The 22,058-nt window shown below is 42.1% G+C and overlaps 1 protein-coding gene and 1 long non-coding RNA gene across 2 annotated transcripts in view; one reads left to right on the forward strand and one right to left on the reverse strand.

Moving 5' to 3' along the window:
• LOC134735476 (uncharacterized) overlaps positions 1-22,058 on the reverse strand; it is a 79,132-nt gene that overhangs the window by 36,101 nt on the left and 20,973 nt on the right. The gene's annotated exons all lie outside the window — the stretch shown is intronic.
• CASR (calcium sensing receptor) overlaps positions 1-22,058 on the forward strand; it is a 107,728-nt gene that overhangs the window by 23,069 nt on the left and 62,601 nt on the right. The gene's annotated exons all lie outside the window — the stretch shown is intronic.

Raw genomic sequence — 22,058 nt, forward strand, 5'->3', positions numbered from 1 at the left:
TCTAAGTCCCCAGCCAAAAACCACCTCCTAATGCAGTGGTTCTCAAACTCAAACTCAAGTGTGTATCAAAATCACACATTGTTGGGCTCCACCCCAGAGTTTGCGTGACTCAGTAGGTCTGAAAATTTGCCTTTCTAAGAAGTTTCCAGTTGATGCTGATACTGCTGGTCCTGGAGTCCACACTTTGAAGAACACTGCCCTAAAGCAGTCTCTCTGAAACATCCTCACACCAAAAAAAGCCCAGGACCAGATGGATTTACAGCTGAATTCTACCAGAGGTACAAAGAGGAGCTGGTACCATTTCTTCTGAAACTATTCCAAACAATTGAAAAGGAGGGATACATTAGTCCATTTTCATGCTGCTGATAAAGACTGGGCAATTTACAAAAGAAAGAGGTTTAATTGGACTTACAGTTCCACGTGGCTGGGAAGCCTCACAATCACAGCAGAAGGCAAGGAGGAGCAGGTCACATCTTATGTGGATGGTGTCAGACAAAAAGAGCTTGTGCAGGAAAATTCCACCTTATAAAGCCATCGGATCTCATAAGACTGATTCACTGTCACAAGAACAGCATGGGAAAGACCTGCCCCCAAGATTCAATTATCTCCCACAAGGTGCCTCCCACAACACGTGGGAACTATGGGAGTACAATTCAAGATGAGATTTGGGTGGGGACACAGAGCCAAACCATATCAAGGGACTTCTCCCTAACTCATTTTATGAGGCCGACATCATCCTGATACCAAAACCCGGCAGAGATACAACAAAAAAAGAAAACTTCAGTCCAATATCCCTGATGAACATCAATACAAAAATCAATAAAATACTGGCAAACCGAAGCCAGCAGCACATCAAAAAGCTTATCCACCACGATCAAGTTGGCTGCATCCCCAGGATGCAAGGCTGGTTCAAATTACACAAATAAATCAATGTAATTCATCATATAAACAGAACTAAAGACAAAAACCACATGATTATCTCAATAGACACAGAAAAGGCCTTTGATAAAATTCAATATCCCTTCATGTTAAAAACTCTCAATAAACTAGGTATTGATGGAACATACCTCAAAAGAATAAGAGCAATTTATGACAAACCCACAGCCAATATCATACTGAATGGGCAGAAGTTGGAAACATTCCCCTTGAAAATTGGCACAAGACAAGGATGCCGTTTCTCATCACTCCTATTTAACATAGCATTGGAAGTTCTGGCCAGGGCAATCAGGCAAGAGAAAGAAATAAAATCATCCAAATAGGAAGAGAGGAAGTCAAACTGTTTCTGTTTGCAGATGACACGATCCTATATCTAGAAAACCCTGTTGTCCCAGCCCAAAAACTTCTTAAGCTGATAAGCAACTTCAGCAAAGTCTCAGGATACAAAAATCAATATGTAAAAATCACAGACATTCCTATACACCAGCAATAGACAAGCAGAGAACCAAATCATGGATGAACTCCCATTAACAATTGCTACAAACAGAGTAAAATACCTAGGACTATAGCTAACAAGGGAAGTGAAGGACCTCTCCAAGGGGAACTACAAACCACTGCTCAAGGAAATCAGAGAGGACACAAACAAATGTAAAAACATTCCAGGCTCCTGAATAGGAAGAATCAATATCATGAAAATGGTCTTACTGCCCAAAGTAATTTGTAGATTCAATGCTATTCCCATTAAACTATTGACATGCTTCACAGAATTAGAAAAAAACTACTTTAAAATTTATATGGAGCCAAAAAATAGAGCCCATATAGCCAAGATAATCCTAAGCAAAAAGAACAAAGCTGGAGGCATCATGCTACCCAACTTCAAACTGTACTACAAGTCTACAGTAGCCAAAACAGGAGGGTATTGGTACAAAAACAGACAAGTAGACCAATGGAACAGAATAGAGAGCTCAGAAATAAGACTGCACATCTATGACCATCAGATCTTTGACAAATGTGACAAGAACCATCAATGGAGAAAGGATTCTCTGTTTAATAAATGGTGTTGGGAGAATGGGCTAGCCATATGCAGAAAGTTGAAACTGGATCCTTTCCTTACACCTTATACAAAAATTAACTCAAGATGGATTAAATACTTAAATTTAAAACCTAAAACTATCAAAACCCTAGAAGAAAATCTAGGCAATACCATTCAGGACATAGGCACAGGCAAAGATTTCATGACAAAAATGTCAAAAGCAATTGTAACAAAAGCAAAAACTGACAAATGGGATCTAATTAAACTAAAGAGCTTCTGCACAGCAAAAGAAACTATCATCAGAGTGAACAGACAACCTACAGAGTGGGAGAAAACTTTTGCAATCTATCCATCTGACTAAGGTCTGATATCCAGAATCTACAAGGAACTTAAACAAATTTACAAGAAAAAAACAACCCCATTAAAAGTGGGCAAAGGGGCCAGGCACAGGGGCTCACACGTGTAATCCCATCATGCTGGGAGGCCAAGGCAGGTGGATCACTTGAGGCCAAGAGTTCAATACCAGTCTGGCCAGCATGGCAAAACCCTGTCTCTAGTAAAAATACAAAAACTAGCTGGGCGTGGTGGCACACCCCGGTAGTGCCAGCTGCTCGGGAGGCTGAGACACAAGAATTGCTTGAACTTGGGAGGTGGAGGTTGCAGTGAGCCTAGATCGCGCCACTGCACGCCAGCCTGGGTAACGGTGAGACTTTGTCCCCTGCCACCAAAAAATAAAAATAAATACAAATACAAAAAATAAAGTGGTCAAAGAACATGAACAGACACTTCTCAAAAGAAAACATTTATGCGGCCAATAAACATGAAAAAAAGTTCAACATCACTGATCATTAGAGAAACGCAAATCAAAACCACAACGAGATATTATCTCATGCCAGTCAGAACGGTGATTATTAAAAAGTAAAGAAACAACAGATGCTGATGAGGCTGTGGAGAAATAGGAATGCGTTTACATTGTTAGTGTAATGCAAATTAGTTCAACCATTGTGGAAGACAGTGTGGCAATCTCTCAAAGACCTAGAATGATAAATAACATTTGACCCAGCAATCCCATTACTGAGTATATACCCAAAGGAATACAAATCATTCTATTATAAAGATACATGCACACTTATGTTCATTGCAGCACCATGCACAATAACAAAGACATGGAATCACCCAAATGCCCATCAATGATAGATTGGATAAAGAAAATGTGGTACATATACACCATGGAATATTATACACCCATAAAAAGAAACCAGATCATGTCCTTTGCAGGGACATGGATGGAGCTGGAAGCCATTATTCTCAGCAAACTAACGCAGGAACAGAAACCCAGACATTGTATGTTCTCACTTATAAGTGGGAGATGAACAATGAGAACACATGGACACAGGGAGGGGAATAACACACATTGGGGCCTGTGGAAGTCGGGGTCAGGGAGCACATCAGGATAAATAGCTAATGCATGCTGGGCTTAATACCTAGGTGATGGGTTGATAGGTGCAGCAAACCACCATGGCACATGTTTACCTATGAACAAACCTGCACATCCTGCACATGTATCCCAGAACTTAAAATAAAATTAAATAAATTTTTTTAAAAAAGAAATCAATAAGAATTATATCCCTAGGAGGAGTTTTGATTCCAGATTTTCTAGTTTTTTTTTTTAAATTTATTTATTTTATTTATTTATTTTTATTTATTTTTTTTTTTTGAGGCAGAGTTTCCCTCTTGTTGCCCAGGCTGGAGTGTAATGGCACGATCTTGGCTCACTGCAACCTCCGCCTCCCGAGTTCAAGCAATTCTGCTGCCTCAGCTTCCCAAGTAGCTGGGATTACAGGCATGTGCCACTATGCATGGCTAATTTTTGTATTTTTAGTGGAGACGGGGTTTCTCCATGTTGGTCAGGCTGGTCTCGAACTCCTGACTTCAGGTGATCCGCTTGCCTCGGCCTCCCAAAGTGCTAGAATTACAGTCATGAGCCACAGTGCCTGGCCGATTTTCTACAATTTTTAAGCAAGTTACTTCATTGTTCTGGGATGCATTTACTCTTGTGAGACTCAAGGTAAAATTACCTAAGCGCCCAGAAAGAAAGGTACAATATAGTTCAAGATAGTTTTTAGAATTGCACATTCTTCTAGTGGGACATGCAGATCTCACGCCCACACATACCCAGGGCCAGATGCCCTCTTGGCTTCCCTTAGAGATGATCATTCAGCCTCTTTTTGAATGCTTTTACACCACCACATGTATTTCCATTGTCGCATAGTCCTCATTGTTGGAATAAGGACATTTTTCTCGTGCACTTTTGAAAACCTAGTGCATTATTGTACAGGTCTCATGGTTAGAAAATTCTTCCTTACATCACATCAAAATCTGTCTCTCTTTAATTTGTGCCTGCAACCCTATTGTCTGTACCCACCCAGGAAAACACTAAGACCTCTTTCAGCACCCTGCAGACCCCAATCATGTCCTGACTAGAGTTCTCCAGGCAAACTCTAGAGTTTGTCCCCATAATTGTTTCCTCTTTATGGCTTCATTACCAAGCTTTCATTGTCCAGCTTGGACCCAGCTCATTTGGGTCCTCTCTCTAAGACTGAAATATACATATTTAGCACCATACCCCATATGAATTCTGGGCCCAGGCTGAGTATGATATGTCTCTTGGTCCTCCTAGGCCTTGTTAATAACCCACTTTAGTAGTTACCTGGACCCGGTGGCTCATATATTGCCTATGTATAATCCAGACTCTTCTATAGTTTTGCTTACTATTTGGGTACAATTACTAAGCCAGTGTCAAAAAACCTAGCTGAGTTACTAAAATCAACATCGTTTCAGTGACCATGGCAAAGAGAAGGCAAGGATGATCTGAGATGACTTACTCATACTGGCTCCTGACTATTGCAGCTGTGGTTGCTGAGAGGGGCAGCCCTCCACCTGAGAATAGGTTTCTCATTTCTTCCACATGATTGTCTCTTCTAACCAGGATCTGCCATTGTTCTGGACCCATATCAGTGTCTTGTCTGCCCATGTTTAGCTCCTCAACACTTGACCCTGTGTCATGTCGTCTTCCTGAAAACTCCAAGGTGACTGCTGAAAGTGCCGGGTTTTTGTTGTTGTTGCTTACTATCTCTTTGTCTCTTTGTCCTGCTAATCTCTGTGCCAGATCCTGTCATTGGCTTTTTTAGGTTTGTTGATTCTACGTTATGGCCCTGATTTCTTTTTTTCTACGTACAGTATCCGTTTGAATATTCTTTAATGGAGCATATCCATTTTTCTCATTAAAGACTTTAATTTATGCTGTCTTCTAAAGGAAAAACAAAGGGCATTCTTCAGAACTTCTTTTAAAATACACCACAGTGGCTGTATAGTATCTCAAGGTGGCGGGGGTGGGGGGGGCAGTATAGACAAACAATTGCAGAGCTGAAGAGGACCCAGTCCTCCTAATCCGCAGTCCAGAACCATTGAACTAACTCTATGCAGACTATCACTTCTACGGCTCAGACAGGATAATGAAGGGATGACATTGTTGTTCTCTTAGTTCAGAAGGCATAAACCTCAGTGAGGAGGTGGGATGGATACAGAAGTGGGCAGATCACTGAGATCATTTAATGCCACATTCTGAACATATCTAAGTCCCAACTCTGATCCAACAGGGAAAGATGTACTACTATTCAGGTAAATTCATTTTGTACATAAACTGTATAGGTACACTTTACAGTCTAGACTCTAATGGCTAGCATTTAGCCAAATAAAATCTCTCCTGGCTGCTAAGGAGTCCTTGGAATGAAAGTGACTAAAAAAAGACCATGTCCCCTAACTGGACACGTGGCAGCAGGGTAGTAAGGCAAATTCCTTGTTTGAAAGCATCCATAGCACAATATTTTTTCATTGACTGGACAAAGGGTCACACAAAAGCCCATGATAAATGACTTGCTTTTCTTCAGTCATTTATTAACCACAGAAGTGTGGAATGCATCACTGAGAGACTAATCCATGCCACACATTCAAGGGACATAAAGCAGAGTTTTCTAGACTGCTAAGGAAGCAGGTAGAAGAAGGAAGGAGGTAGGTCTATCCTTGCTTTTGCTGCCATCTCAAACATAACTGCCTCTAGCACCTTGAATAACAGATGGAGAAAGTCTTTGCCTATGCACTTGAGACAGCTGGGCCATGCCATGATTACGGCCCTCTGCCTCCATGGGTGAACTAAGGGCACAGCTGGACAGCTGGGCTATGTATGAGGCAAACAATCTGCTGATTTATTTTAAACCATCATGCTGGTATGTGCATGACCAAATGAATGTGGTCCCCTTTTAAGTAAAGTCCCTTGAAAAGCTTTCTGCTTATCCCATGATGCTTCCACGTTGCTCAAGAGATTCTTAGGGAGTTGAGTGCAGGAATGCACAAAAAAAGATGACAGCCATCTATCTACATCCACAACTCATAATTAGCTACTGTAAATATTTTGGCCTATTTGCTTCCAACGTTTTTCCTTATTTAAGAAATCTCTTTCTATCGTTTCTTATTAAAGTGAAGCACAGATTATTACAGAGATCTCAAGTCATGCAGAAAAGAACACAAATTTAAAGGTTTTTTTAAAAGCACCTGAAAGTTCTTCATTAATATTTGGTGAACACTATTTAAGATAGTTTTCTATATATCCCACTTTTTGGAATATCATCAGTTTTGTCAAAATTTCCACCTTGAAAAAAGGATTTGATTTTTCAAAATAGGTCAGAGTTGCCAAGAGCCATTGAAGTCCAGTGAATAAGGTAATGATTAAGCTGTGTAACAAGATTTTGGTGCCAAGTCAGGTATAATTGGTTTTCTTGGACAGCTCAGAAGTTGCCATGAAAGGCACCCATATCGGAAGTGACCAACGAGACCTGCCCTCAGAGAGGCTGTATCTGAAGGACAGGTGCATGAGGTTGCAGAAGTGTTGGGGATCATAACCACTAGAACTGAGCCAAGGCTGTGTTTCTTGAGGCCTGGGGACCTCAGTTAGGCTCTTACCCTCACGGAGCCCGTGTTTGCTCATCTTTAATGGGGTGTTCATAATGTCCACTTTTCACAAGCTGTTATGAGACTCAAATTAGGTCAGGGACATGAAAGCTCTTTTGCAAATGATTAAGCCCTATACAAATGTTAGGCATTATTGCTTAAGTATATTTGTCAAATTAATCTTGTTTCTTGATGGGTACACCTCCTATAGACAGTCAGTTCACAGACAGCCACATCATCGAGTCCTAACTGGGTGGGGCTCTTCTTTTCCCTTGTACTCTCCTTGGGCTGCAGGTTTGTCCTTTCAGGGCTACCTTGTCCTTGATGTGATGTCCGTTTTACCTGACTTTTCCAGTACTTGAGCATGCACAAGGGGAATCACAGAAGGCAGGCAGGACACAGTTTGATCACTACTACCATTGTTTCTAGCTTTCTGCAACCTGTGTGGCAAATGACTTCAGTCTGGGGTGTCTATGGAATTTTTAGAAGGATCTGGTCAGTTTCCTTAGTTACCTGGAAGTTCTTTTGACATTTAACTTATGAACTCATCTTTCACCAAACAGAGGAATCTGAGCTCTGGAAGGTTTCTCAGAAGTTCTTATGCTGCATAAATAGGGAATAAGGACTAAAAACTATAGTTGTCTGTACAAACAAGAGTAATAACTGTACCATTCTAATAGTGGTTGAAAGTACTAAATTTCAGGTATTTAGTATAGCCTGGCACATAAAAATGCTCATTAAATGTTAGTTATTATTTTGGGTGTTATTCTTATTAGTACAAGGACTAGAACTTCTAGGCTATGTAAGTTAGAAAGATATCAGCCTATATGTCATCAGTGACTTTTGACACATGAAAGAGTGCCTCATCAACAATGAGATACTGTTACTCATGCATAATTTACAAATGTAATTTTGCCATTTGGAATGTCTACTTTTTGATTTGTATCCATTCATTCAACATATATTTATTGAGTGCTTACTATATGCCAGGCATTGTGCTGTGCATTGAACATACAATGGTGAACTACACAGACCTCATCCACGTGGAGCTGACTGTATAACAAAGGAGACAAACAGTAAACAAATAATTATAGCAATGAATATTTGTCTAGAACTTGTTTTGAGTGCAGTGAAGGGAAAGTAAAATTTTTTTTTTTTTTCGAGACAGCGTCTGGCTCTGTCACCCATGCAGGAGTGCAGCGACATGATCTCAGCTCACTTCAACCTCCACCTCCCGGGCTCAAGCCATCTTCCCACTCCTGAGTAGCTGGGACTACAGGCACATGCCACCATGCCCAGTTAATTTTTTGGTAGTTTTTTGTAGAGACAGGGTCTTTCTTTGTTGCCCAGGCTGGTTCAAACTCTTGAGTTCAAGCAATCTGCCTACCTCGGCCTCCCAAGGTGCTGGGATTACAGGTGTGAGCCACCGTGCCTGGCCGGGAAAATATAATTCTATGACGTTATGTAGCTGATGATACCCAATCTTGTGTGATGGATGGGAAAGGTGAAAGGAAGATTCAGGATGTTTCTCTAAAGTAATTGACGTGTGAGTTGAAATCCAAAGAATGAGTAGGACTAATGTAACAACGAGTGAGAAGAAGCAGATTCCCAAGAGAAGGAACATGTGCAAAGGCCTTGAGGCTGGATTTTGATATTCAGTTTATCAACTCATCTTACACCGAACAGAGAAATCTGAGAACTGGAAGGTTTCTCAGAAGTTCTCATGCTGCATAAAAAGGGAAGAAGGACTAAAAACTATAGTTATCTGTACAAATGAAAGTAATAACTGTAACATTCTGATAGTGTTTGAAAGGACAAAATTTCAGGTACTTAGCATAGCCTGGCACAGAAGAAAAATGTTCAATAAATGTTAGCTATTATTTTTGGTGTTATTATTATTAATACAAGGACTAGAATTTCTAGGCTCTATACGTTAGATACTGGCATAGGCATAGTCACATCTAAGCAGAGTGAGGGGGTGTGGAGCAGAAAATGAGGTTGGGAGTTGTAGGAGACTAAACAAGGCAGGCATGGTCTCATCACAGACCCTGTTAAGAATTGTGCTTTTGACTCTAACAGCAAAGGGAGTCCATTGAAGTGATTCAAACAAAATGAACAGATTTCTGTACTCAAAGATCATGCCACTGCAAGGAGAATAATGGATTGGAGAGGGGGCGCAAGTGGATGCAGGTAGTTAATTGTAGGAGGCTGTCACAGCAGGCCGTGGGAGAGTTGATGGTAGCTTAACACAGGGCCATAGTGGTAGAGCCGAAAGGAAACAAAAATCATTTACAGGCCAGGCATGGTAGCTCACGCCTGTAATCCCAACACTTTGGGAGGCTGAGGCGGGTGGATCATGAGGTCAGAAGATCAAGACCAGCCTGGCCAACATGGTGAAACCCCGTCTCTACTAAAATACAAAAAATTAGCCAGGTGGTGTGGCAGGAGCCTATAGTCCCAGCTACTCGGGAGGCTGAGGCAGGAGAATCGCTTGAACCAGGGAGGCAGAGGTTGCAGTGAGCGGAGATCATGCCACTGCACTCCAGCGACAGAGCTCTGGCGACAGAGCGAGATCTGGCTCAAAAAAAAAAAAAAAAGAAGTTATTTACAAGGTAAAATCCACAAGATCTGGTGGTGAACTGGATAAAGGAGGTAAGAGAAGAAGGTGAAGAGAATCCATTTATTCATGCGGCAAGTATTTATTGAGCCCCAGATGCTCTGCTAGGTACTGAGGATTAAACTGTGAACAAAACAGACAAGTCTCTGCCCTCAATAGGTTACAGTTTGGAGGGGACTGGAACTGAAGAGTTGACAATATGCAAGTAAACAAATAGTGATGTGTTTGCATTGCAAATTATAATTACATATTACAGTGTGGGTGATTACAGATAAGTGCTACAACAAAAAAATAAGGGACATGTCAGAGAGAGTAACTCAGGAGGAGGTGACACTTAAGGTAAGACCTGAATGATGAGAAAGAGACAGCCAAAAGAGCCAGTGAAAGAGCATTCTGGGTAGAGGAAACAGTAAGTTCAAAGATCATGATGTATTCCAGGAATAGGTGGGAAATTAGGGTGGCCGGAAATAGTGAGCAAGGAAGAATTGTACAAAATGGAGCGGTAGGTCATTTGTAAGGTCATACTGAAGATTTTGGATTTTTTTAAGTACAGCAACTAGAATAACCTGACTGATGTTTAAAAGATTACTCTGTTGTGTGAAAAATGGGGAAAAATTAATTATTTCACACCAAGAGTAAAAGCAGGGAGAACAGTTAGAAGCCAGTCATTCAGGTGATAGAGGATGATAACTTGCACTGGGGCTGTGATGGTGGATCAGGGAAAGGGAAACAGATATCAGAGGGATTTTAACCAACTGGCCTCACTGAAGATCCACATGACCCCTAAAGAAGTGGTGGCGTGATTCCGTTGCATAAGTTGACAGCCTGGTGTAGCCTACCTATGATTCATCTCACCAGACCCAGCCCAGATCAGGATTCAGGGACCCAAACCCAGCACCAGAGTAGCTGCGATCAGGGCCGGGGTCATCAAGACTGGGGTCACCAAAGTCACATCAGGGTCTGTAGCAGCTCACAGTGAAGGGAGGAATCTGTTGAGCTGGGTTTCTATCAGTGCTGTTTGCCTGGGGCCAGAAGTGGTAACCAGTTCAGAACCTGGGTGAGGGTAGAGCTGAGTCAACAGTGGAGGTTAAAATGGCAAAGCTGCCAGTTCAAGGTTACAGGGATGGAGATATGCCACCTATGACACCAGTTGGATGAGACATTTGGTGGATGAGTCAGACATTGGAGATTTATTTGTGGAATAGCAAGCAGTGCAATCTCAGTGTTCTCTAGCTCCTTGTAATTTAGACAAGAGGGATCCCTGCCTTGCAGACTTAGTTTGATCTAGAGTGTGAGGCTTTTTGGTAGCCTTACCAGTAAAATACTTGCCTTCTTGATCTTGTTGTCTATTTCTCTGCCATTTCAACATTATTTTCCACATGAGGTAAAATATTCAGGATTCTGTGACGCTTCAGCTCAGTTGCTGCTGTGTGGGTATGCCTGCATGCACATATGTGTAAGCACATGTTGTGTCTACTGTGATGAGCATGTGTGGCAGCTGGAGTGTCAGTAATGATACATCAGGGCATGTTAACCTGCAGGGCCACAAGCATCTCTATTTTTTAAAAAGAGAGAGAAGAGAAGAGACACCTGATCCCAAGATAGAGACAACAAAGAAGGATGATCCATTGTGGTGTCAGTTACAAAAAACAGCAGCATGTCTCTTCCTGAAACTTGTTTGTGTCTGACCACTTCATCCTGCCCTTCCTCCAGTCTCAATCCCCAGCCAATGCTGATTTCTACCCAACAACACCTAGAAGAATTTGGCAATTTATTCCAACAATAAGCAAAGAGCCAGTGATATGTCTGAGAGTATTAATTATTTCCATATATTGGGAATCTAGCGTTACACAGACTGAAAATTTCTGAAGAAATACAGAGCAACATCTCTGTTGCTGTATGTCATTACCAGCATCTTGATAACAGTTTACCACAATGCATTAAATAAATCATAGAACACCAAGGATTTACAGCTTTTTGAGCTTGATATCCAGATGAAGAGAAGGCAAAGTAAGAAAACTAAGAACGATATTATTTTTGTCTTCTAAACTCTCTGCTTTGGTTGCTGGGTCCTCTTCTTGGTGATTCAACAATATACATTAAGCTATTAAAGACTTTGCTCTGGGCGTGGTAGCTCACACCTATAATTCCAGCACTTTGCGAGGCTGAGGCGGATGGATCACTTGAGGTCAGGAGTTTGAAACCAGCCTGGCCAACATGGTGAAACCCCGTCTCTACTAAAAATACAAAAATTAGCTGGCTGTGGTGGCAGGCACCTGTAATCCCAGCTACTCAGAGGCTGAGGCAGGAGAATCACCTGAACCCAGGAAGCAGAGGTTGCAATGAGCCAAGATCACGCCACTGCACTCCAGCCTGGGTGACAGAGAAAACTCCATCTCAAAGAAAAACGACTTTGATAAATGCTTGTTTATGTCTGACCACTTCATCCTGCCCTTCCTCCAGTCTCAATCCCCAGCCAATGCTGATTTCTACCCAACAACACCTAAAAGTTGGCAGTTTATCCCAACAATAAGCCAGGAGCCAGTGATATGTCTGATAGTACTAATTATTTCCAAATATTGGGAATCCAGCATGACACAGAGTGTAGAGACATTGAGTTTTATTTAACTGAATTTTTCCATATATTTTTGATCAAGAACACTTTGGGAAATGCTACTTTAAGATTACCATTCATTTTCTTTTCCCCTCACCCCCTTCCTTGGAGAACCATCAATGCTCAATGTTCCAGCTGCCATCTTAGTGCTAAAGTCTCTCTTGTCTCAACCCAAGCCCCTCTCTACCCCAGCTCTAGGACACCCCTGCCCGTAACACACCTTTACCTAGATGGCTCACAGTGGGGCACAGTAGGAATCTACAGAGGTTCAGAGGAAGTTCTGAATTCATTAATTCTTCATTCAACAAATACGAAAAAATGAAACTGATGGAATGGAAGAGGCTCTACTTCTGCAATTTTTATTAAACCACCTTGAGAATTGAACCCCAAACTCAGTGAATCTTTGGTTCATAAAGGTGTAGAATCTTTATTGATCTATTGCCACTAGAAAGATAGTAACAACAACAACACAAATCTCTAGTACACCAGTGAACACTGAAATCCTAGTACACCTGGGAATAATGCAATCTAGGTTTAAATAATTCCCCCATCATTTATTACAGCATGACTTCGACAAGTTGCTTCACCTCTCTGAGTCTTACAAAGTTCATCTTGTGAGTAGCGATAGCATCTGTGGAGATTATTGGGAAGATTTAATGAACAACTATGGCAAATGTATAATACCTTTTACCTATTGCTCACCTCCCTGTTATTTCTCCATTTAACTCCCATCTCTCCCATTTCTTTTTATATCCATTAAGCCAGCACAGTCTCCATAAAAACAACTGAATCTACACATCTATTCAAAGCCTTCCTCCCTGCCCTAGCATATTGACTATAATTCTACCCAAAAGAGAGAACTGGCTGACAGCTTTCTGCCAATATTGGAGTAGGCTGATCTTTTTCTGGAATAGCCTCTAAAAGACAATAGCATTATTTTTTAGTAGATTCTACAAAACAAGATAAAGGGGACTGGAAGAGGCCCTTTGCCCTTGGGAGGGTCCATTCCTAGCTGGGGGTAAAGGTAATTATCTCTGACTTTTGGTCTTCTCATCTGCTAAATAAGTCCTGAGATATCCGCCAGTTTTAATAGCCTGTGTACTCTGGGTGTATGCATAGAGTGCCTAGCAGCTTGCCTATACCTCTTCATCCATGAAAGATTCAGGAAGAGGGAGGATATCCGTTGAGCACACTACTGCATCATTTATTGGAGAAAAAAATTTCTATTTTGGGGTTACTAGTCTTATATCACATACAACAGACTTTAAACCAACAACAATCAAAAAGATCAATAATAATAATAATCTTTTATTAGTGATAGTAATAATAAAGGATTCAATTCAACAAGAAGTCTTAATGGAGCACCCAGATTCATAAAACAAGTTCTTAGAGATCTATGAAGAGATTTAGATAACCACACGATAATAGTGGGAGACTCCAACACCCCACTGACAGGATTAGACAGATCATCAAGGCAGTATCTAACAAAGATATTCTGGATTTAAACTCAACACTTGACCAATTGGACCTAATAGACATCTACAGAACACTACACCCAAAAACAACAGAATATACATTCTTCTCATCTGCACATGGCACAAACTCTAAATCAACCACATGCTTGCCCATAAAGCAAGTCTCAACAAATTAAAAAAAAAAATAGGAATCATGCCAACCACACTACTGGACCACAGAGCAATAAAAATAGAAATCAATACCAAGAAGATCTGTCAAAACCATACAATTACATGGTAGTTTAACAACCTGCTCCTGAATGACTTTTGAGTAAACGATGAAATTAAGGCAGACATCAAAAAATTCTTTGAAACTAATAAGACCAGATATACAGCATACCAGAATCTTTGGGACACAACTAAAGCAGTGTTAAGAGGAAAGTTTAGAGTGCTGAATGCCTACATCAAGAAGTTAGAAATATCTTAAATTAACAACCTAACATCACACCAGGAGGAACTAGAAAAACAATAGGAAACCAACCCCAAAGCTAGCAGAAGAAAGAAATAACCAAAGTCATAGCTGAACTTGATGAAATTGAGATGCAAAAATCCAGACAAAAGCTGGTTCTTCAAAAAATTAAGCAAGATGGATAGGCCACTAGCTAGATTAATAAAGAAAAAAGAGAAGATCCAAATAAACACAATTGGAAATGACAAAAGTGACATTACAACCAACCCCACAGACATACAAAAAAATCCTTAGCGAATATTATCAACACCTCTATGCACACAAACTAGAAAACCTAGAAGAAATGGATAAAATCCTGGAAATCCAAGCCTCTCAAGATTGAAACAGGAAAAAATTGAAACCTTGAACAGACCAATAATGAGCTCTAAAATTGAATCAGTAAGAAAAAGCCAACCAACCAATAAAAGCCCAGAGCCAGATGGATTCACAGCCAAATTCTACCAGATGTAAAATTATTCCAATTCTACTGAAATTATTCCAAAAAATTGAGGAAGAGGAGATTCCACCCTAACTCATTCTATGAACCCAGCATCATTCTGACACCACAACCTGGCAAAGACACAACCTAAAAAGAAAACTTCAGACAATATTCCTGATGAACATCAATGCAAAAATCTTCAACAAAATGCTAACAAACCTAATCCAGCAGCATATCAAAAAGTTAGCCCACCACAATCAAATAGGCTTTATTCCTGGAATGCAAAGTTAGTTCAACATATGCAAATCAATAAATGCAATTTCCCACATAAACAGAATTAAAAATGAAAACTGCATAATTATCTCAATAGATGCAGAAAAGACTTTTGATAAAATTCAACATCCCTTCATATTAAAAACCCTCACCAAATTAGACATCAAAGGAACATGCTTCAAAATAATAAGAGCCATCTGTGACAAACCCAAAGCCAACATCATACTGAATGGGCAAAAGCTGTAAGCATTTTCTCTTGAGAACTGGAACAAGACAAGGATGTCCACTCTCACCATTCCTATTCAGCATAATACTGGAAATCCTAGCCAGTGCAATCAGGCAAGAGAAAGAAATAAAAGGCATCTAAATAGGAAGAAAGGAAGTCATGGTTTCTCTCTTCACAAACAATATGATTCTATACCTAGAAACCCCCATAGACTCTGCCAAAAGGCTCAGAGAACTGATAAACAACTTTAGTAAAGTTTTGGGATACAAAATCAATGTAAAAAATTCAGTAGCATTACTATATACCAATAACATTTAAACTGAGAGCCAAATGAAGAACACAATTCCACGTACAATAGCCACAAAAAGAAGAAAATGCCTAGGAATAGAGCTAACCAAGGAGGTAAAGTCTCAGCAACAAAAATTACAAAACACTGCTGAAAGAAATCAGAGAAGACACGAACAAACAGAAAAACATTCCATGCTCATGGACAGGAAGCATCAATATCATTAAAATGTCCACACTGCTCAAAGCAATTTACAGAATTAATGCTATTCCTATCAAACTACCAACAATATTTTTCACAGAACCAGAAAAGACTATTCTAAAATTCATGTAGAACCAAAAAAGACCCTGAATAGCCAAAATAATCCTAAGCAAAAAGAACAAAGCTGGAGGCATCACACTCCCTGAATTCAAACTATACTAAAGGCTACAGTAACCAAAACATCATCATGCTGGTACAAAAACAGACACATAGACCAATGGAACAGGATAGAGAACCTAGACATAAAGCCACACCTCCAACCACCTGACCTTTGACAAAATCAACAATACCAAGCAGTGGGGAAAGGACTCCCCAAATGATCATCTCAGAATCATTTACTATTCAGTAAATGGTGCTGGGTTAACTGGCTACCATAGGCAGAAGATTGAAACTGGATCCCTTCCTTTCACCATATACAAAAATTATCTCAAGTTGGATTAAAGACTTAAATATAAGACCTAAAACTATAAAAATGTTAGTAGAAAACCTACGAAATAACATTCTGGACATCAGCCTTGGGAAAGAATTTATGACTAAGTCCCCAAAAGCAATTGCAACAAAAACAAAAATTGATGAGAGAGACCTAATTAAGGGAAAGAGCTGCTTTCTGCACAGCAAACAAAACTATCAACAGAGTAAACAGACAACCTACAGAATAGGACAAAATAGTCACAAACTACCCATCCAATGAAGGTCTGATATCCAGAATTTGTAAGGAACTTAAACAATTGAACAGGCAAAAAAAAAAAAAAAAGAAAAGAAAAAAACCATTTAAAAAGGACATGAACAGACACTTCTCTAAAGAAGACATACATGTTACCAAACGTATGGAAAAATGTTCATCATCACTAATCTTTAGGGAAATGCAAATCAAAACCAAAATAAGATACCATCTCACACCAATCAGAATCAGAATGGCGATTACTAAAAAGTCCAAAAAAAAAAAAAAAACAGATGTTGGGGAGTTTGCAGAGAAAAGGGAACACTTATGCACAGCAGTTGATGAGAATGTAAATTAATTTAGCCACTGTGGAAAGTGGTGTGGAGTTTCCTCAAACAACTTAAAACGGAACTATCATTTGACCCAGCAATCCCACTACTGGGTATACACTCAAAGGAAAATAAATCTTTCTACCAAAAGGACATATGCACTCATGTGTTCATTGCAGCAGTATTCACAAGAGCAAAGACATGGAGTCAACCAAGATGCCCATCAGTGGTGGACTGGGTAAGGAAAATGTGGTACATATATGCTATGGAATACTATGCAGCCATAAAAAGGAACAAAATCATATCCTTTGCAGCAACATGGATGCAGCTAGAGGCCTTTATCCTAAGCAAACTAATGCAGAAACAGAAAACCAAATACTTCATGTTCTCACTGATAAGCAGGAGCTAAACATTGAATTCACATAGACACAAAGATGGGAACAAAAGCCACTTGGGCCTACATTAAGGGGGAAGATGGCGGGTAGTGTGTCCGGAATTGGTGGGTTCTTGGTCTCACTGACTTCAAGAATGAAGCTGCGGACCCTCACGGTGAGTGTTACAGTTCTTAAAGGCGGCGTGTCTGGAGTTTGTTCCTTCTGATGTTCGGATGTGTTCGGAGTTTCTTCCTTCTGGTGGGTTCATGGTCTTGCTGGCTCAGGAGTGAAGCTGCAGACCTTTGTGGTGAGTGTTACAGCTCTTAAGGCAGCGCGTCTGGAGTTGTTTGTTCCTCCTGGTGGGTTCGTGGTCTCGCTGGCTTCAGGAGTGAAGCTGCAGACCTTCGCGGTGAGTGTTACAGCTCATAAAGGCAGTGTGGACCCAAAGAGTGAGCAGTAGCAAGATTTATTGCGAAGAGTGGAAGAACAAAGCTTCCACAGTGTGGAAGGGGACCCGAGCGGGCTGCCACTGCTGTCCCAGGCAGCCTGCTTTTATTCTCTTATCTGGCCCCACCCACATCCTGCTGATTAGTCCATTTTGACAGGGTGCTGATTGGTGCATTTACAATCCCTGAGCTATACGCAAAAGCTCTCCATGTCCGCACTAGATTAGCTAGATACAGAGTGTTGACTGGTGTATTTACAAACCCTGAGCTAGACACAGAGTGCTGATTGGTGCATTTACAAACCTTGAGCTAGATACAGAGTGCCGATTGGTGCGTTCGCAATCCCTTAGCTAGACATAAAGATTCTCCAAGTCCCCACCAGACTAACTAGATACAAAGTGCCTATTGGTGCATTCACAAACCCTGAGCTAGACACAGGGTGCTGATTGGTGTGTTTACAAACCTTGAGCTAGACACAGAGTGCTGATTGGTGTACCTACAATCCCTTAGCTAGACATAAAGGTTCTCCAAGTCCCCACCAGACTCAGGAGCCCAGCTGCCTCACCCAGTGGATCCCACACCAGGGCTGCACGTGGAGCTGCCGGTGGAGCTGCCTGCCAGTCCTGCACCATGCACCCACACTCCCCAGCCCTTGGGCGATCAATGGGACTGGGCTCTGTGGAGCAGGGGGCGGTGCTCATCAGGGAGGCTCCAGCCACGCAGGAGCCCATGGTGGGGGGTGGGGGGTGGTGGGGGGAAGGCTCAGGTGTGGCAGGCTGCAGGTCCTGAGCCCTGCCCTGCCGGGAGGCAGCTAAGACCCTGTGAGAAGTCGAGCACAGCAGCTGCTGGCCCAGTTGCTAAGCCCCTCACTGCCCGGGGCTTGTGGGCCAGCCAGCCGCTCCAAGTGCTGGGCTGAGCCCACACCCATCCGGAACTCATGCTGGCCCTCAAGCGTGGCGCGCAGCCCGGGTTCCCGCTCGCGCCTCTCCCTCCACACCTCCTTGCAAGCTGAGGGAACCGGCTCCGGCCTTGGCCAGCCCAGAAAGGGGTTCCCACAGTGCAGCAGCGAGCTGAAGGGCTCCTCAAGTGCAGCCAGAGTGGGCGCCAAGGCCGAGGAGGCACCAAGAGTGAGTGAGGGCTGTGAGGGCTGCCAGCACGCTGTCACCTCTCAGTAGGAGCACTCGGGTTGAAAGCTGCCTATAGTATACTATGCTCACTACCTGGGTGACAAGATCATTCGTACACCAAACCTTAGCATCATGCAATTTACCCGTGTAACAAACCTGTATGTGGACTCCCTGAATCTAAAATGAAAGCCAAGATAAAAACTATTTAAAAATAAATAAATAAATAAATCTCTATTTTCTAAGGACATCTAAATGACTGTGGTCGTGTCGGTATGGCTACTTCAAAATAATATGTCCTTCCTGAGATGTATATGCCTGTGAAGGACACCAGCAGTCTGAGGGAGGAAAAGATTCTGATGGTCCAGTGGCAGAACACTGAATTGCGGATCTGAGAACTGGTTCCAGATGAAGCTTTGCCAGTTACCAGTTGTTTAGTATTGGACAAGTCACTTAATCCCCTGACTCTCAGGTAGTTTTGTTGCTGTTGTTGTTTAAGTATCATGGGGCTAACACTAGTAATCTCTTCTTGGTCTAATAGTGCTCCACCTTTTCTTCCTAGGTCTAGTCATATTTTGAAAACAAATTAGTTTCACTGTACATGCTATTCCATAAATTTGTTTTTTAATTTATTTAAATTATCAGCATATAATGAGCATTTTCCTATGTCTTTAGGTAGTTTTATGACATGTTCTTAAAGATTACGTTGTAGTCTGTTATGAGACTATACCATCTTTGCACACCAAGCCTCACTTATAGAACATGGAAATGCCTTTATTTCCTATTAGAAATAGTATTAACCAGGTGCAGACAAAAGGAATTAATCTGGACTTCTTCTATTGAGATTACACCTCATGTGTTTCAGCTTCGTAGACCCATCTGTCTCTGGCTGGAATTAGGAGCCTAAAAAGGGAAGGGGCTGAAGGACTGCTCACTTAGAAGAGTAGAAGGGGCTGAACAGGACAGGAGGTGCATTTGTTTATTGAGGGCTGACATGCCACACACTTACATGTGTTAGTGCAACAACCCTGTGAGGTAAGGCTTATCCCCCATTACATTTGCTGTAAGAGCTGAACTGAATCCATGCTCACAGCTACCATGTTGAAAGGGGAAACTGAGAAGGGCCCAGAACCACCGCTGTGCCACCACCCCTGAGACTCCACCATCCTCTCCTCCACACCACGACACCTGACCCTCTCCCTTGCCTGTCCACACCTACCATCTCAATGCCCCCCTCTTCTCAAATGCATCCTTCAGATATTCACTGATTTATCCTTTCAGGACTTCTCAATCATGTATTTACCATCTTATTATCAATGATCTAATGCTCAGATTCTTAGGGTTACAACAGTTGATTTACATAGCCTTGCCTATGTGCAGTTAAGTCACTTCAAGATGGAAAACTCCCTGGTTAAACTTAAAATGTAGTAATCCCACAACATGAATACTCTGGACTAAGTATATATTTTATTGTAAACAGTCTTAAATAAAATATATACATTGTTTAAATCTGCTAAACACTTTTTACCGGCCTCTATACTCTTCCCACCCACCTCCACCCACCCTCAAAATCAGGCCACCCTTCTTGTAGCAAAATTCTCTGCTTTCCTACCAGAGTGTGTAGCATTCATTTGCATTTCTATTTAGGTGAGTTTATTTCATAACAGCCATGGCATTGGGCAGAGCCCACAGAAGTCTATACCCTTCTCTGCCTCTAAGCAGTCACGAACAAATGAAGTAAGTTAGATGACTTCTAATATCCTTTGCAAATTTAAAATTCTGCATAATTTGGCCATATCTTAATGTTCCAATAAAATGCATCTTTCCAATGTGGTTTACTTTACTGTGTTAAAAGTTTGCACACTAAAAATTAGAAGTAAGAAGCCTCAGCCAAGCATAGTGGCTCACACCTGTAATCCCGGCACTTTGAGAGGCCAAGGCAGGTGGATCACTTCAGGCCAGAAGTTCGAGACCAGCCTGGCCAACATGGTGAAACTCCACCCCTACTAAAAATACAAAAATTAGCTGGGCATGGCGGCACACACCTGTAATCTCAGCTACTCGGGAGGCTGAGGCAGGAGAATTGCTTGAACCTGGGAGGTGGAAGCCACAGCAAGCCAAGATTGTGCCACTACATTCTAGCCTGGGCAACAGAGTGAGACTCTGTTTTAAATAAATAAATAAATAAGGAAGCCTCCCATTCCTAACCAAGTAAACTATGACATAATGAGAGACTGTACATTTCCGTTCTACTGCTAACACTGCCAGTGTGTGGCCCTGTGACTTGGCAAGCTGCTTTCTGTTTCTGAGCCACAGTTTACCTATTTGTAAAATGCAGGATTTATACTAAGCATATTCTGAGATGCCTTCTTGGCCCCGGCATTACAGTATTGGATTCTAATCATGTATTCATTCTGCTCAGAAATGTTTCTGGTGTTTCTGGTCTTAAGTTATCAATAACCCCTGGTAGAGTCTGACACATTGGGACGAGATCCTGCAAGCTCAGCCCAGGCTCGCCGGCAGCTGTTTGAAGGAGTCACTCGCATGGACCGGTAAAGCAAAGGCAGCGACGCCGCCTCCCAGTGAGGGCCAGAGCCCAAGTCCAGGGAAAACGCTCCTTTAGCGCTACGCATTACAAAACAACCTCTCCTCCTTGCTGACGCTGCCGCCGCATCCGGGATGAAAATCGAGCCTAGATCTTTCTGCTCCAGCACAGCCTGCCCTGCAGCGGATGCGGGCGTGAGGGGGACGCAGGAGCGGCCGGGGGCGGGGGTGCTGCTGACCGTGGAGAAAGCAGCCTCCTTACCTGAGGGGCTTCCCCTCTCTGCGCCACCATCCCCCACCCCCTGCAACAGGGCAGTGGCTGAACCCATCTCTGTAGATGGGAGGTGGGATGGGAGGGAGGAGGAAGATCCTCTCACCTGAGCAGGACTTGGAAAGGAGACAGGAAGAGAGCCCACTTCCTAACCCAGTCTCTTCCACTGAGGTTCCACCTGCATAGAAGGGGCTTCCTGGGAGCCACCAAGCCCGTGATACCACTTGGTCATCTTACAAGAGAAGACACCAAAGCCCAGAGAAGGAAGCAGCTGTCCCAAGGAAGAGCAGCTAGGTGGGGACTAGAACCACAATCTCCTGGCCCCTTCTAGTTCTCTGTCTCCTCCGCTAGACTTCTTCAGCCAAAGGGGGTTTCTCTTTTTTTAGTTTCTTTGCAAACCTGCTTCCAAATATTTGCGTTGACCTATCAGATTGATACTTAAAGAATCAGGGATTTGTGCATTTGACACCTGAAACTCATCTCTCCCCCAAGGACCTTCTTGTGTGTTCTGCTTACCATCCACTCAGAATTTTTGCAGATTTTTGAGGGTCATCATCCACCTGCAGTCACTTTAGAGACGTCAGAAAGTGTCATGATCATGATCCCCTTGTAGAGGTGAGAAGTGTGTCCTGCAGCTAATCCCATCCACCATGCA

This window comes from Symphalangus syndactylus, chromosome 21 (assembly GCF_028878055.3).
Source record: "Symphalangus syndactylus isolate Jambi chromosome 21, NHGRI_mSymSyn1-v2.1_pri, whole genome shotgun sequence".
Taxonomy (NCBI): domain Eukaryota; kingdom Metazoa; phylum Chordata; class Mammalia; order Primates; family Hylobatidae; genus Symphalangus; species Symphalangus syndactylus.